We start from the raw sequence: 12,617 nt of genomic DNA, 5'->3' as shown, positions 1-12,617 counted from the left end.
CAGGATACTGTAAGAAATCTGCAGTCGGTAATGCAAAAGTTGCATCAGAACAGCTGTAAGTGTATTAAAAACCGTATTAAAAGCACAAACTATTTATTTTTAAATGTAGTGCTCTTATTCCACATCTGAATCATAACTAAATATGAATAAGCTGTGTCTTGCACTTTTTTTTTTTTTTTTTGCATCTCTCCTTCCTCCTTCAGGTCGTAGCTCCCACTCTTCATATTTTTGCACTAACTAAACAGGAATATGAGCTACTGTAATACTACCACAAAAATAGAAATTAAAGGGGTGTGGATACAATATAGTACCGTAACACCACAAAATCTGTAGAGTTGGTAGATGCTACACTAGAAACACGGACTGTTACCATATTGAATGAACTCCTTACTGAACACTCTGGTTAAAAGAGATACAGCCTCAACCCATGGCCTTAGTGAACATAGTATAAAATGCCATCAGTATATCCCTATAGCTTCTGCTCCTTGCAGTTAGCTTGGCTTCTCAGATACGACAATTGCAGAAGCAGCTAGTTGCTACACATGCACAAAGTAACATTTACTGCTACGAATAGCACAATGAGTTGTTGCCAGCATAGAAATATCCTAAACACTTGGGTCAAAAGAATTCCTACTTGGTCTAGATCTCTCATTCGATGTAAGGCCCCTGCCCACAAGGCACTTCCTCTCCTACCACTAGGAATAGTTGCAGAGATGATGTTAACTGACTCTCCTAGGCATCTTGTGGACAGAAATATCCTTTACTCACCCAGAGTCCTCCTGCTCAGGTAGTACAGGTCATCCATGAAATTCACTATGAATATTGTGCCACACTCTAGTCCTTGTCCTGACTTCTTCATTTTCATTGTGCCTGGAGCAGCTGGGATGGGGAGACATCGTGCAACACCCAGTAGTTAAGTGCAGTACTCTTTCTGATGTAATTTACCAGGAAACGCAAGGCAGTTACTCGCTTGGCTCAGTCCAGTGTGACTTAGGAGACTCACAAAAAAATAACATCCCAGGAAACAGACCCTGAAGCACAGAAGTAATCACCCTGACAAGTAGCTCTCATTGCCTGCAAAGAGAGTTGTAAAATAGCACAACTTTCTTGTACAGCTACCTCAACCCTTGTTCCAGTTGAAAACATTGGAAGTTGGATCTCTTTCTTTTGTTTAAAGAACCTTTGGGCCAAATCCTCCTAACCCAGCTTCAGCTGTATTTTCACTCCCTTTTTTCTCTTAGGCTGCAACATGGTGATAGGCAACACATAGGGCTCAGTGTTGGCCATTTGCACAATGAGTTCTGTACTTCAAAAGGCACTGTTAGAGCTGAACAATGACACGGATAAAATCCAGTGGAAATAATGAAGGAGGAGGATCTTGGATTTTATTTAAAATCAGGCAACATGGCACCACTTGATTGCTTAGAAAGCTGCTGGACTGAGTGTGTAGGTAGCAGCCAAACAACAGTAAAATCTAATGAATGCTGTAATTTCCCCTTACGTTGTGCTTTCATTTCAATTCTGTGTTGCAAATAGTTTTCAATGGAATTAAGCTTGTCTTTCTCCCAAGCAGACTTTGCTTTTTTTTTTGTCTTTCCTTTTGTTTATCCAAGTACCCAACAAATACAGCTCAATTTAAAAATAAGAACAGCCCACATCAAAGGAGAATGTGTTAGCCACAGGTGTAGCTGAGCTTCCATACTCTGTAAAAACAGCATGGGAGGCCATGGATGAGCAGTTGTGGGCACCTCAAGCCTCATCCACCTGTCTTGATTGTGTGTTCAGAGGAGCAGCCTCGCTGTATATCTGCTATAAAAATGGACCTGATATGCCTAATGTGATCCCTTCAAAATGGAGCTAGAGTTTTGCTTTGAGAGGGTTGTTATATTTACATCTGAAGTCAACTTTGCCTTACCAGACCTCATCCATAATCCCTATGGTGACAGAAAGTCACTTCACATTAGCTGAAATCAGAGCTTTCTAGTTACAGACATGCAAGGTCAAACTATTCTCAAAACATTTCCCAGCAAGCTAAAACATTGAAAATATTCTTGGGAAAAATGAGTATAGCTCCATTGAAGGGAGTGTCATGCACTCAAAAACTCATTGGTTACACCCATTACAGTCTGAGGATGGGTTCATGGTGTTAACTAGTTAATTAACCAGTATAGCTAGTCATGTTCTAACTGCTGTCATCAGAAGGAAGAGATTTGTTTCATCTTGATATTCAGCCATTAGAGAAATAACCCAGAGATTTGGGGGTTAGGAGGGGTTCCCACTGTCACAATTTTGTAGTATTTTTTCATTCCACTGGAATATTTTTATTGTGTTCTTAATTACATAAAAGGGAGGTATGAAATTTGTGTTTTACTTTTTTCTTTTTTCTTTTTTTTTTTTTTTTTAACCTCTTTAATTTAAAATAACATTATTGGGAGGGGGAGAAATTGTAGTAGGATGCTGGGATCCCAGTCATCCCAGCATGCCACGCTGCTGCTCCTTGGACAGCAATCACAGAAGCCCGGCAGCAAGCTGTGGATGAGGTTCTTCCAAGCCGCAGCATCTGGCTCTCTGGCAAGCAGAACAGGCGGCCGCACCGATCACATTGGAGTTGCCCCTGGGTTTGTCGTGTGGCAGAGCTGCTGAAGGACTGTCTGGGTTTCTCTGTCCTTGTCTCAATTACATTATTACATTTGCTTTAGCGACACACCTTTGAGGGTACATAAACCTCTACACCAAACCACACTGCTCTTCCTCCTCCATACCCTGTGTTATGGTTGACCAAGAGTATTTCCCTATGCCCACACCCAAAGTGCCCCAAAGCCACGCTGCTTAAACACAGAAGAACGACCTAAAAGGATATTCCTATGAATTTAAGACTCTATCTCAGGATGCTGTAGCAAAAAACTGCCTAACATTTTAACTTAGCTGTGTTTCTATGAATAGCTGGTTAATCAAAACATTTTCTGATGCTTTTTATTTTGGCAAAGCTTTGCCTGTGAACACGAGGGAAGATAAATGTCTCCTTTCTTTTACTGTCAGCAACACAACTGTGGGCTGTGATTTCCAGAGCTGAGATCAACACTCCATTGAAGACATGCTCTGAGCAGGGGATACGGTCTTTTTCACATGCTTACTCGCTCCCTTGTTCAACCACTTCCCACTAGTGAAACAATTATGACAGACTTGCACAATAGTGGACTTTATTTTTTATGCTATAAACACAACCCAAATCCATTCATATTAAAGCAATTAAGGAATTAAGGTATGTCTCAGCATGTGAGGAGAGCTGAGTTATTATTTTATTTCTTGATAGATAGTAAGTTCACTGAAAATTTGAGTATAATGCCATTCAGATTTTGTTGTGAGTGTGGGTAACATTTGGAAAATAAAAAAGTCTTAATTCATTTGGTTGTTCTTTAAAGGAAGACTCTATTTTGAAAATGCCAGTGTTTTTGGGGTGGAGGTTGGTTTTACTTCTTTAAATTAAAGTATTAATTATTTTTATTTAAAAAATATCATTTTCCTATCACAAATAGACTAAAAATAAAGTTTTTAAATTGATTAAATAGACCCCCAAATGAAATATGTTGTCAGCTAAGCACAGTGTCTGTGATTGATTCAAAATTACATTTCGAAAGATTTTTAGATTATCTGTAAAATCTGAAGAAAAAAAAAAAATCTGTTTTCAGTTCTGTATAGTCCACTTTATCCTGCTTGTTTTCTACTTCAGTCAACAAAAGAAAAATGCATGATCCATCCAGCTCCATACATAAGGAGCTCAAAACCCTACCAAAGAGTTTAGGGTTAATGCAATGACCTTTTCATCAGCCAGACAACTCCCTTCTGTGTCAACTCAAGAGAAGAAAAAGTTGTAAGTTCAAGCCTAGACCAGATGAATAGGTTGGTACTGGGTGAGTTTGTGAAGAAAGTTTGGGAAAAAGTTCAGGTAAAGGCTTTTCTGCAATGCTGCAGAGAAAAAGGAAATTCCAGCTATTGGCCAGATGATCACTTAGGGAAATCACAGGAAGAGGATTTGGGGAGTGAGAGCCATTCCCAGGTGGTTTAAGGCCTTTATAAGGATTCAGCATAGAGGGTTTGCTGCCTTAAAAGGCAAAAGAAGGGGGAGAAGAAGAAGATAAAAAAAGATAATAAAAATAGCAAGGCAAGTATAAAAATTGCTTTTACTGTAAGAATAAGGAAATACAGAATAATTAAAGTACAAACTGACATCTGATGGATTTATAAATGTTCCTTCAGGACAAAGGGTTGGAATTATTTGATCCAAGCTGCAATAGTTTTGCTGGTTTTAAGAAATATGGAATCCAGTCTCTCCTTCTGTCTCCCAAGCCACACACAGGCAAAAACTGATCCTAAGAGGAGGGCATATTCAGTGCCACTCCACAGCTACTACTGCCATATTTCCCGCGCAACTGTCATCCTGGTTCTTTGTTGTTTCCACCATAAGGACACCAGTGATGCTGGTGCATAAAAGGAAGAAGAAAATATTTCAGGGAAAGAAGGAAACTCCCAAGGCTATTAATTCATATAGCCTAAGGTATCCTATATGCTGGCATAGGTGCTAACACGTGATTCCCAGCTCCCCCTTAGAATGCCACAGCTTTCTCAAGGAACAGGAATGGTAGCCTTGCCACCTCTAGCAAACCTGGGCAGATCTCTCAATATTCTTCCATCTTTTAAAAGTGGAGAACTTTCCAGGATATAAATTTACAATTCTTTGATTCCCAGTAATGGAAATGACTTTTTAAAATACAACTGGTTCTAATTAAGAGAAGTAGCCAAATTAAGCCCTCAAAGCTACACTGTCCTGTACTTGCAGCAGGGTTCACTTCAAAGTCCTGGATCAAGGGGTGAGCAGAGGACAAAAACAACCTTTTGCAAATGTTTGCAAGGCTCACTATTGGAATGAGCACCTTGCATTCTTGATCTGCCTCAGATGTGTAGCCACATGAGTTTTTACGCATCCTGTAGTTAAACCTGAGTGAAATTTAGCACTCTGGGACATCATGTGGAGTTGTCTGTTTGCCAATTTCTCCGTGGGTCTCTAAACCACATCAGTGGTACTTCATTGAGGACTGTAGAAGTGTCATTTGCCATTTCTTCTCTGGAAGATGCTGTGAGTGTTGTTTCCTTGGATTCTGAAGACAGGGAATAAAGAAGCCTGCAAAGATGTCTGTGGTATATGTGAAAAGCAGTTGAAGCATCAGACCAGTCCTCCCACAAGCTGTTTGCAGAATGGAAATAATACATCCCTATATCACCAGTGTAGTGTGAATTAATTCATTCGCACTGGCAAGGTATTCAAGTGCTAGCTTAATTTCATAACTAACGATAATTAAAGTATTTAATAATATACAGAATAGTACCTAGAGTTTCATTCAGCATGAAGTTCTCTTACTACCTCACCCATAAATACCTGATTATTGGTCAGCCTTTTGGCTTTTCCAGAACCCATAACATCCTTGTCCACAGTTTTCTAAGGTCTCCAACTGTATTTTGCAAAATTTGCCATTTCCATTCCAACCTGATTTTCCTTCAAGATTTTGAGCCATGCACAAGTTTGGCAAAATGGCCGCGTTTGAAGTAAAAACGTACAAACTTCCAAGGCTCAGTGCTGCAATATGAAAACCATCTCTGAGGGAAGCATGAAGAGACCCATTTGTCTCAGAAATATTCTTCCTCAAAATAAATGCTCACTTGGGCTGCAAAATTAGTTTATCTGCCTGAGAAACAGCTTGTACATGTATTTACTTCAGTAAATGGATTTGGATTTGTGATCTTAGTGCATGTGAAAAATCTGGAGTGTAAAAAGTCCTGTGTTTCATCGATAGTAACTTACACATCTCACACTGGAAAGCTTTTTTGAATGACAAGTACAAGGTAAAATAAAGCCAGTGGTGTTTATATTAGTTCTTTTTTTTTCCTAATAGGCTTTATATAATAACTCCTGTAACAATTAATCCAAGTACAGAGGCTGAAACTATCTACAATGCAAGAGGATAGCATGGAAATGAAATATTTTATAAAAAAATGAACTCTCATTTTAAAATCCTTAGCTTCGGGAAAGCAATTGGTCTTCTTCCTTTTGTAGTGTTTCTCTAATAAAGAACTGCAGTAAGTTAAGAGGAGCTGGACAATTATAGTAGTCTGTTAATATGTTATAATTCACATTTCTTTATAATGCTTATGTCAAATAAGAAAAATAGTTTCTTTTCAGTAAAATACTTTAATTGCTGACATAGCCTATGACTGTACTACGTAGCCTAAAAGACATACTGCGACTCGTTCTCAATTTCTCATTGGAAAAGCATGCTCCAGCCAGCTCCATCTTCCTGCACATACACACATATGCACCAAGGACTCTCCCCATACACAGGACTTGTGAGAAGTGTGCCAATAACCATCATGTCTCCATCCTCCTCCTCCCAGCTGCAGGCAGGGCTAAAATGCCCCTTTCTGCCCTTCTCTCTAGCAGCCTATTTATTACCTTTGCACCAACCCTGAGCCCAGCACTGTCCAGAGAACCGGAGCAGAAAGACAAGCCCGGGCATTGCTCGTGGCTCTCCTCCCCAGATGAACACCAGCAACCAGCCCCACTCTCACCCATACTTGCCAGAGCAAGTTACAAATAAACTACCAGCATATTTTATCTATTATTTCATCTGTACCTCATCCTGATGACTCTGGGTTTCCACATAGGAAGAGAAGAACTTCAGAGCTTGCAGGATGTTATTCAGGTCTCATCCATAGACTCAGCACAAAGTATTCCCTAGGCAGTCACCAAGAAGCAAGAATATGCTTTGGTTGGCCAAGACACCTTGGAAGGATTCTACTCTCACTCACTGGGTTGTTGAACAGCCCAGTTGTTAAGAGCAACCTCTTGGTTGCCATGTTGATAAAGATGCCACATAGACTGAGGCAGCCACACCACTGGCCCACCTGAAGGAAGCACCAAGGGACAGTCACAGTGAGTACAGGAAAATAGATGAGCAGGGTTGTGTTATTTATGGAATCCTGCATTTCAGCTGTGGATGGAAAAATCTTTAACAGAGGTGTCACCTTGTACCAGGAGGTTGTTGAAGAACTGACAGTCACAGCTACAGAGTAGCTCAGACTGTAAACATGGCTTTGGTGCCTAAATACAGGTGTCCGGTGTCACCTGAGATGTCCCCAGCTGTCCAAGCTGGCTCCTGGCAACTGAGCCGGGGGAGCACAGATCTCCTGCAAGTCTTCTGTCTGACCCACTTGTGCTGCCTGGGTATGTCAGGGACTCAAGGGCGTCTTAGATGCTCCTGACAGCCGTGCCCCAGCAATGGATTTAAACCTTGTGCCAGAGCAGTGTCTGGGGACAGGACACGGCTAAGAAATAGCAACAAAGGAATCCACCGAAAGGCGTTTATTTTCTCAAAAAACTCTCACCAAAGGACCCTATTGCAGTGTTCATCAGTGAGTGCACACGAAAAGGGCTTTTTCTTCCCAACAACCTGCTAATATCAGATTTACCTACATCATCAGTATGAAAATAAATGCAGAAGGCAGGCACACTTCCATAGAGAAACCTGCTGCATCTGGCTCAAATTCCTGCTTTTTGGATACATAAAACAGTCTGTCATTAATGACCTCCTTACAGGGACAGACTTTGGAGAAATGGACTGCCCTTAACATAGCTGTGTCTGCACAGGAAAATGAAAGCTCCAAAACCACCTCTCCTGCCTTCAAAGTACCCTTTTCCAGCAGCCATCTGAGTAGGAGCAGGAGAGGGGGAGCTACAGGAAGAGCAGTGCTCTGGTGAGTGAAGATGAGAGGAAGGAAGTAAGCATGGTACTATCCCAGGGGGTCAGCATCCGCCCATACCATTAAGCCCATGGGCAGATCAGCCAGGACTCTGGGACCAGGCAGGGGAGGGAGATGAAAGGCTCCTGGAAGAAATCAGGTGCAGAGGGTGGGCAGATGCTGCTAAAGAGCAAAGAGACCCGGCCAGGCTCATTTGTCTGGGAGGGAACCAGCAGGAACTTTCTTTTTATCTCCAATTATGGATGTTAGGGTAGTTCCTAAAGGCCACAGCCCATTTGGACCCCATTGCTCTGCTCTCCTTGCCTCTACAGGGAAGTAAATTGTGTCATCATTTTTTTTTCTGCAGGTAGAAAATCCCCCACTGTAATGGTCATGGACCCATTAACTCTTCTCTGCCTGTGATACCCAGTTAGGCTTTCTGTCTCCCATCAGAAACCCATCTGAGTGATGCTTGGCGTGTTTGTCCAACAACCAGTTGAATGTGAATGGGTGTTTCTTGGCTGAACCAAGGCTCTGTGAGAGCTAGCCTGTCCAGCTCTACCCAAGGATTAGCCATAGTTTGTTTGGGATTTAATGGGACACTACTTTGCCAGGCAGGGTGAGTGGGGCATGGCCTCATCTAGATCTCTGTCTGTTTGAGGATTAGCCTGGCCCACCAGGGCTGCCCCCCAGCTTTTCTCAGCAGGGTGGACCAGGCCTGGGCAGCTCTCTTCTGCATGGGCTGGTGGGTCACAGCTCTCTTTCCATCTATGTGTTTGGGAGAGACGGATAGGCACCCCTCTGCCCATCCTGACATCATGTGTGTCTGTCTGGGAGGGGAGCCGTACACTGCCAAGTCTGTCTGTCTGCAAGGAGGTGCTGAGCACAGCCCTGTCCATCTGTCTGTCTGTAACGACAGGCCTGGCATTGCCATGTCTGTGAGGGGATGTTCGGCGCGGTGCAGCCCTGCCCGTCCGCCCGCCCCCGGGGACCCGTCGTGCCCGCTGAGAGGCCGCCTTGACCCTCCTCCCCTACCCGGGGGGCGGCAGCTGCGGCGGCGGGGGGCGGGCCCGGGGCGAGCAGCTCTCTCCACCGGCACCGGGGCCACCCCCCACTTCTCCTCCCCCGGCGGAGATTAAAATCCGCCAGCGGGGGGAGCAGCCGGGATTAGGCCGGGGCCGCCGGGGGCGGAGGGACGCGGACGCATTGTCCTCCGGTACCAGGGCGGGACCGCGGGCCGGGCACGCACAAAACACCGGCAAACCCGACAAAATACCCCCTAAAGCCCGTTTTCACCCATAGGAGGCGGCTGAGAGCCCCCCCGCCCTGCTCCTGCCCGCCCGGCTCCGCCCCGCCCGGTTGGCAGAGATGCAGGACGCCGACTGGGAACCCTTCCTCAGCCCCCCTCGCAGCAAAACCAACCGGGACCCCCCTCCTGTACCGGCTCAGCTTTGCCAGGCTCCGGGGTGCGTCCCGCTCTGTGCAGGACAAAGATCTGTGGGAAGTTGCCCACAGGGATTGGGCCGGGGGGGGGGTGCGGCCGGTTACCGCATATATTTATTTTTTTAGGGGAAAGGAGAAATTGCGCTGCTCTGGTTTAATTATTTTATTTGTAATTATCAGATCAACTTCGCTGCCGAGGAGAAGGGGGGGGGGGGGGGGGGTGGTGAGCAGGACTTTGTTTAACTCGGAGAAGGGCGCGCAGCACCCGGCCGCTCTTCGCAGCCGCGGAAACATCGCCCGGCCCTGAGGCTTTACCGGGTGCCCCCTCAAGCGAAAGAAAAAAGGAAAAACAGAGAGCGAGCCCTCGACTGCCAACGCTCGGCATAAATGCACCTTATCAGCAAATCGAGCAAACGAAAGTTTAATTATTTTTCTTTTTTTTTTTTTTTTTCTTTAAGCCTAAAGAAATTCCTTAAGCGAAGGCGTCTCTCGGGCGAACGAGATGGAAATGAGCGGGAGCGGGGGAGTGGGGGACCTTTTCCCTTGGTTGTGGGGCCAAGGATTCGTTTGCAAACTGCAGTTTAACCGCTACCACCACTCCGCATTGTCATGCTCTTAAATATCCTGAATTAGGCAGATCTTAAAAAGTCCCTTTAAAGCGGGCGGGTGGGACGAATCCGACTGGCACAACTTCTTGGGGTTGTGCTGCCATTAAAATATATATCTATAGTAATAATAAAAATAATATGGAGTGGGGCAAAGCGGCATGGACGGTGCTGCTGGGGTTTATCGGTGGAGCGGGGAGGCGGCGGCGGCGATGGCCGGGGCTGAGCTGTGCTGCTGGGGCTGAGCTGTGGCGGGGCAGGGCGGAGGGGGTTGCGGGGAGCATCCCCATCACCTCTCAGGTACGAGCGATTCCACTGACATTGATGTAACTACATTAGAGTTAATGGCAGCAGCCTGGTCCTCATTATTAATTGTCTTTGTGTTTGGATAAAGTATGTAATCTTCTCCTGAACCACACCATTAAAATAGGTTGCCTTTTCAATTAAGAACTGTCTTGAGCACAGCAGTCAATTTTCCTAATGAAGATGCATTATATTTTCACTTTTTTTTTTTTTTTTAATAATGGGAAAATCCCACGTTTTCATTAGGCATGATTAAGGAGAAAGTACAAGAGGGGGTTTGTCTAAACTAAATGTGGTCCGTGTAGTGTATTAAATACCAGGCTTTTAAATAAATTGAAATTTCATACAGATAAGATGTGAGGTTGGGGTACAAATACGGCCAGATTCACTTCCTTCAGATTAAAAAAAAAATGCAGGGTCCATTCTTTAAAACGCACTTATCAGATAGAAAATAATGATTAAAACAACTACAGTCGACTCTTAGCTGCAATTACTCGGGTAAACTTTTCATTCAGCCCAGTTTGCTTACATTAAACCTGAGGATGATGCTTTAAAATAGACTTGCATTTTCTGCTAATGTGCAGCTTTGGGGAACAAATAGCACAGTTTAATCATGCAGAAACACACAGGAGCCAAAATAGTCTCACAATTAATTTACCAAATAAACCCATTGCCTGCATTGTTTAATATTTAGCTTCCACTCCCCTCCTTCCTCTGGAGAAAAACAGCCCTGGTTCTTTAGAGAGGAGAAAGGTTGGGGGGAACTTTGGGGGAGTGGGGATTTTTCTTCCTTTCTTTTTACATTGAAACAGGAGTATTCCATTGCGTGAAAGCGAAGAATCAAATTTTACATAATATTAGACACTTAAGGAAAGGAGAGGAAAAAAAAACCCAACAGAAAAAGTAAGAAAAAACTATATTAAAAAAAAAAAAAAAAAAAAGAGAGAGAGAAAGCGCGATATTTGGGATCTTGGGAAACTGCAGGAGGACGGGGTTTGGATTTCACCGCTGTCTTGGGCTGGTGGAATCTTTGTTGCCGGACACAGAGACACTGGCACAAGCCAGACTCTTCCCGCACGGAAAATACCAACACCCAGACACAATTTAAGAAAGGAAAAAATTAACTGTAATCTTCGAAGCTAGCTTGAAGTTCCGAATATGAAAAATAACAGCCTGCAAAGGAGAATGAAGTTAAGCAATAACAGTAATTCCTTATTCATATGGTAACAACAGTTGGTTTCTGATCTTTTGCGAGTTTTCTGCATTGTGGTTTGAGATTCGGTTTTGTTTTGGGTGGGTGTTGTGGGTTTTTTTTGGGGAGGGGGGTTGTCTTTGGAGAGTTCGGGGAGTACTTTTGTAATGAACATTTCTTTATCCAGCAGCCAGTGGCTAAAGATCTGTAAAGAATGGCAAAGAAGATTTTCGATTAAAACCTTAGCCCATCTCCACAGATTACTTTATATCGATTCCTACATATATGGCTGCAATTGATGGGCTCTAATTAAATATCCAAAGAGGGAGAAATAAATAAAAGTTCTTTCTGGATGTCGATGAAAGGAGCTTTTCATATACGGGAAATAAAGGTTGTAAAAGGTTACAAACGAAAGACTAGTTTAAAGCTTCTCTGCGGTTTTCTTTTTTTATTCTTACAAAACCTCTTTTCTGGCTCTTTCTGGGCCTCCCCCCCCCCCCCCCCCACACACACACACACTCCCCTTCAACACCTCCTCCGACCCCTTCATTCCTCCCGAGTTTGCCAACACACGGGATCTGGGACCGTAACCGTTATTTTAATATCTGGGTTGGGAGCTATAATCTGATTGCTGCAGAAAGCTGCTCATCAAGGTAACTTCATGGCCTGGAGAGAAAAATTATGTAAACCGGCAGCATTAACGCCTTTCCACAGCACCCACGGACAAGCAGACTCACGGACACACACAGCCCTTCCCCAGACTCTCCCACGAGTGCACCCCCCGCACAGCCTCCCCCAGAGACTTTTTGTTGTTATTATTGTTTAATGAGGTTGACTTATTTCTCTATTTAAGGTGTTGTGGGTTTTTTCTTTTTTGGGATGGGGGGGTTACCATTCCTCCCTCCCGAGTGCCCATAAGACCTTCCCTCAGGTGCAAGCTCTGGGCTCACTTTCTCTGCTCTTGGGGAAGCTTTTTTAGCATTTGTTTGGCTCTCACATAAGCTGAGCAAATTGCAGATCGCCCCTAAATACCTCCACCATCACCACCCCCCACCCCCCACCCCCCCCCCCCCGCCCAATTATGAAATTCGGCCTTTATGACTTTACTTAGGCAAAAATCCTGCATTGATATATATATATGCAGCATATACATATATATCTATATATATATATATATCTCCCCTCCCCCCAGAGGTGGGGAGTGCTCTGCCATTCCCCCCTCAGACCTTTGAATAAGGAGGAATTTGTTTTATTCTTTTTTTTTTTTTTCCCCAGCATTCCGG

This window comes from Neopsephotus bourkii, unplaced genomic scaffold (assembly GCF_033783945.1).
Source record: "Neopsephotus bourkii isolate Nb327-2 ecotype Australia unplaced genomic scaffold, CSIRO-AGI_Nbou_v1 NB_95, whole genome shotgun sequence".
Taxonomy (NCBI): Eukaryota; Metazoa; Chordata; class Aves; order Psittaciformes; family Psittacidae; genus Neopsephotus; species Neopsephotus bourkii.
The sequence above is the reverse complement of the archived record's forward strand: the minus strand, read 5'-3'. Positions refer to the sequence as shown.